The sequence below is a fragment of the Melitaea cinxia genome, chromosome 9 (genome assembly GCF_905220565.1).
Source record: "Melitaea cinxia chromosome 9, ilMelCinx1.1, whole genome shotgun sequence".
NCBI classification, from domain to species: Eukaryota; Metazoa; Arthropoda; class Insecta; order Lepidoptera; family Nymphalidae; genus Melitaea; species Melitaea cinxia.
Window position 1 is genome coordinate 8,805,285 of NC_059402.1, and position 6,000 is coordinate 8,811,284.

Below are 6,000 nucleotides of genomic sequence, written 5' to 3' on the forward strand. Positions count from 1 at the left end.
ACCTGTTTCCGTCAAGGCCACGTCTGATTCCACAAATCATGAGATCACTGAATTCGCATATTATTATCGGTTTTTATGCTCAAAGAGGATGTTGTGAAAAAGTGCAAAACAAGCAACGGATTCGAGGTACGGTGGAAGACTATTCAGAAAAAATTAACTGTCGGTTCGAAGCTCGTACGACAAGACACCTGCGCGCCAGACGGACAAAAAAAATCCAAACAATCTGGTAGCACTAGCAAATTGCATTTCAAAGAGAAAAAAATTGCAAACTTTCATTATATCAACTGTGAATCGAGTGTAATACTATACAATCAAGTTTCACGACTCGCGACTTGAAGGTTAACTCAGTAATGACATTATAGTATCATTTTTTTTTTCTTTGTCTGCAAACAAGTTTATAGAACTGATAAAAATAGCTTCGATTGCTCTTGACTTAGTGAGATCACATCGAGTAGGTCGATTATTGTGATAACTTTTAAAACATCGTCGTTTCTACGTAAAATATTTTCTTTTACGAGAAATATTTCAGAATTAATTCGCCACAGTTTTGTTATTAAAAATGTGCAATCCGAACGGGTACGCCACATATGGTTACAGCCCGCGGCGTATGCGAGGTACGTCGGCGCGGTCGACATTCATGCACCAAAGTGTAAGACTATTCACGAGTAAATTGAAAACGCCTGGTGGAATTCGAATTTAGTTTCTTTTGTACGACAGTAAGGGTGATGAATTAAACATTATCATTTCAAAGACCATACACAGTGCAACTGCGATGCAACTCCGTGTGTAACATTGATATGTCGAAAGTTGTATAATTTTAAGTTTTTCAATCGTTTAAGATGTAATCGATCATGACCAAACATAGCTATCTGATTATTTTATTGAGTCGAATTGTTTACCGTTCGCGACTCGATCTATAAATAATATTAAGTTTTAACAAACTACTTATCTATCATGACATGTTTTGACGAAGTAATATATGACACAAGTTAGGTTGGCACTCTTGAGTTCGACACCCGAAGACGAATGACGTAGGAGCAATTTACTGATACGAGTTATATCTTAAAATTTTATTTTTATAGATGATTTATAATAATATAATTAAAAATGTGGATGTACAAGCGTAGAAAAAGTGTTCATGGAGTGAAATGATAATTTTTCGCAGCCGGACACTGTGTTACTTTCAACTAGCAGGAATGCGGCCACTGACCAGCTTCTCATGCGCTCGCGCCGCACCCGTCTGCCTCGTGTCTGTTCCCCCACTAGTCACAGATTAAACAATACATTAGCACATTAAATATACTACAACGGCATATTATTTCTAGCTGAACACGATGTAGGTGATTTGATCTGTGTTTGTATTTTGGACTTTTAAACCTGGCACATAACCAGGTTTTACAACAACCTGGTGTTTATATTAAAACATTTTTTTACTTTAAATAGTACATATAATATGAAATTTCTAGAAACTGCTTATAAACAATTCAAATTCAATAAATAGACGTCACAATAGTATAGGGAATACGCACACTAACTATACAATTAAGTATAATGAGATGACACATCGAACAAATGATTCAAATGTACCGCAGGACAGGAATATTTACATATTGTGCTTTCGTATTCGCCAATCGTGTCTAGCAGCGAATACTTGACGAAATTCGCAATTCCAATTATACAATTGCCGGACACATCTTGTACTTGCATACCTTTTATCTGTTAAGCTTGAGAATAAAACGCACAAACAACTCTATTTCCTAGTCTGGAATTCCTACATACAACTAACATTAATTTAATGTACACAATACTTGATCAAACAGTATAATTGAGCGTGCCTCTTTAATTCACGTAAACGTATATGAAAATAACTATATGTTGACGTAGTTTATGAAGCTACATTCGCGTGTCGGATCACGTTATATGTAGGCTACGACGTCGTATGGATAACTTTCGACAGTCATTGAATGAAGAGTTCAATGACCGGCCAACGAAACGTTCGAATTTGCATGTGTCAATGACACAATGCAGCGACGTTACGCCGCTCGCCGCGACTTATACTTTTCCTTTCAGCTGACGTTCCCGAGGAACACTTTTCGCGGTGACCTCGTGACACAGCCTAACCAACTCGATACGATGTTTTTTACGCTCGAGAAATCGTGTAGCCTTCTACTACTAATAACAAAATAACGTTTTTTATATTAATATTTTGAATAATTTATTTTATCTTAAACTCGATATTACTTAAGCACAATAATTTAGCCAATAATTATAGCCTTTTTAGTCAATTATTATAATTAGTACCTGGGTGTCCGAGCTTAGCTTGGTTTTTTTAGTAAATCGTTTGTTTTGGAAATCATTTTTAAATACGAATTACATATTAATAAAATATGAATAATATTTTTCGATTTTACGGACATATTAATAAAAATTATGAACGGGCTATTTAATATATAATAAAAAATAACGATATAAGTTATTTTATATTTATTTCCAAAATCGCTCTTTAACTATAAAAAGAGTAATACATATTAAAAAGGCGAATTTGAAATAAATTAGATATTCCGAAAATCGTCTAAAAGTTGGACCGGTAAAGTATTAATAGCAAGCAAAGAGTTAGGCAAGAATCTTCCGGCCATCAGACACGTCGCCTCGGAACGTGCGAAATTCAATAAGTAAAGAACTTGCAGCACCTGTAAGTTATTACATTCTTCTGGCGATGCCTGCCATTTCCTCTTAAATTTGTCTTAACTTTCTATACCAAAGATTTTTCAATTCAACTTTTACGATTCCTTTAATTATAATGGAGAAGTAAAAGTTTTGCAAGGAAACATTTTCAAAAATAACAATTGTATTTAAATTTCGGTAGACTTAGCTACGTTTTCATCTCCATAGTTAAATTTAAATTTATTCCATATCATCTTTAATTTTATTATTTGACTTAAATTATAAATAATGCTAACATTGAAAATAATAAAAGATATTTTATAATATCTCAAATTAAATTATATTTGTTTTGAAGAAGCAACAGGATATAATCAAATACATATAACCGCGTGCACACGTGTTCTTAACGCGAACATCAAAGGTACATGTAATGTAACAAATGTTCGACTAGAAAATTTAAAGATACTACCAAAGAACACCGACGAAAATTTACAGATGATTGCCGTACATTTTTGTCACTGTATAAGTAAAGTCCAATATAAGAATGATTTAAGTTTACAAGAATACGAAGAGCTGCCTGCACCCCGTTATAGCTCAATGATATTTGTCAGGAAAAATTGGACACTGAGATTAAAAGATTTATTTTTCTGCAAATTCACTGTGAAGTGAATGTCAAGCAATTAGAAATAATATCGTGCAGTTGAAAAATTCAATCCTCGATATTATTTCTAATTTGCTCGTACTTATTCGTATGCTTACATAGAAACAATTAGTGTCGGAACTTACAAACCTTTACCTACTTTACAGTTTATACGTATTTTTTAAAGCGCAGTACATAATAAAGAATTTATTATAATTGTTATCACATTCTGTAAGATACGCACAAGTACCGTATCCGGCGATTTTCGTACCGCCATATATTATTTGAGTACATTATTATATTGATTTTTTTTATACAAACCTTTTTTACGAACCTTGTTCAGACGATACTGAACACAAAGAAAAATAAGAACTATCCAATTTATCCTACTAATATTATTATTTAGATATATAATTGATTTTTTGATATTTATTTGAATAAAGCTGATTTTGATTTTGATTTTATAGATAGAATAAAATGAAGACAAATATTATTGCAATTACAATTGGTAAGCTGTAACCGTATTAAATCAACAGTTCCATGCGAGTACATCACGAGCCTTGCACGAATGAGACAACAGAGTCCCTGGTGGGCGTTTGATTTTAATTGCAAATGTTGGATTATCATATTATATGCTTAATGTGCTTAGAGATGCGAACCAAAGCTAAGAGTCCTTACTGCAATGATGAGAAAATTATTAAATAATATAAACAGGTATAATTCTGATAGCCGTATTGTCTAATGACAAAATAAATGAATATTTGCAAATAATATTCGTGAGATATATATTATACGCAACATAAGACACATCGTTGTTTTATTATAAAAAGCTCATTTATAAGTAAATTAAAATATACTAATATAATTGCAAGCGTTATTTTAATAATACTACATTAATATTATAGTAGAAATAAAATTAATATTTATTAGAATTTTCAATTTTGGAGCTTGTTTGTTGTGTGTTTGATATGTGCTCTTTATAGGTATAGCATTACTGCATATAAATAAATTCCAAGGGCTAAAAATCATGATTGAATAAAACACATATCGCACTGCATATACTCTACCCTTTTTGTCAAGTTGCTATAAATATAAAAAAAAACTGTAACACGATCTATTTTATACATTAAAAAAATTCTTAAAAGTTTCATTATTATTGACTACTACACTTATACTATTTATATATATTTAACTTTAATTTTAATAACTTTACCTTAAGCCAGACTGTCACCATGAATATAACAGCGATTTTCAATTGCTAACTAAATATTCTACAAGAGACAGACTTTACTTTGTACTCTATTATGAAGGATGTGTAGGCCTTTAAATCGTACAAAGGACATGACAACTTAGATACCATGATGGACTTTGAAAGGCAAATAGACACAGGGAACGCTCTTCATAATACCCGATGTGCACTGAAGCAGAAATTACTATTTCCATTAGTATTATTTTTCAGCCAATCAGTAATTCTGAAATATAGTATAGTAATAATTGTGTTTGCTCGCAAACGAAAAAAAAATAGTCAAGCAACTACGCGTTATCAAAGATTACTCAAAAAGTAGTTATCAGATCTCGATAAAATTTATATGTGACCACATGATAAACATCAGCTTTCGATTAAATTAAAAATTATCAAAATCGGTACACCCAGTAAAAAGTTATTACGGATTTTCGAGAGTTTCCCTCAATTTCTCGGGGATCCCATCATCAGATCCTGGTTTCCTTATCACGGTACCAAACTAGAGATATCCCCTTTCCAACAAAAAAAGAATTATCAAAATCGGTACATCCAGTAGAAAGTTATGCGGTATAATACAACGTAGGTCGACGAAAAAAGCGTCAAGTAAAAACGCATTATTAGATATAACTCGAAAAGTAGTTGTTAGATCTCAAATAAATTTAAATGGGACCAATTGGCACATACCACCTTTCGATTAAAACAAAATTTGTCGAAATCGGTCTACCCGGTCAAAAGTTCTGATGTAACATACATAAAAAAAAAACAGTCGAATTGAGAACCTCCTCCTTTTTTGGAAGTCGGTTAAAAATACAATTAATGTACTGATTTGGTGGGATGGATAATATATGGGAATACTTTAGAGAAAATAACAATATTTTAGCTTCAAAAAGGGAAAAGACGGTCTTATGACTAATAGTGATCAGTCATACAGACAACCTCGCTAATATATAGGAGTAGGTATGTACATGTATTCAAATGTTCACACATTTATGACAATTTAGTGCTGTTTTTAAATTTACTCTGTTCCGTTGACGTTTTGTATCGGTGGTTTTAATTATGTGTACGTAATTGTAAAGTAAATATTGTGTTTGCTACTTTAATATGTAATTAGGTTGCGAGGCGGTTTTTCAAAAACAAATACAATTAAACCGTTACATGCGTGGGTAAAATACAAATTGAGTAATGATTTGAAAGTGTCATTCGCAGGCTTCGTTTTAATGATTGCACACATGTTTATTCTGATCGTTAACTAAACTGCCTTTTGTCCACAGCTTCACCGGTTATTTATTGAAAAACAAATTTAGCCATACCATTAAAGTATATTTGTTTATTATAATTGCATTTTTGTTATAAAAGAGAAAGATGACAGTCATTCTTAGTTTAGTAATAATGTCCTAAAAATTCTAAATATAAAACTTTTTTCTATTTTATTTTACTATATTTTAAAAAAACA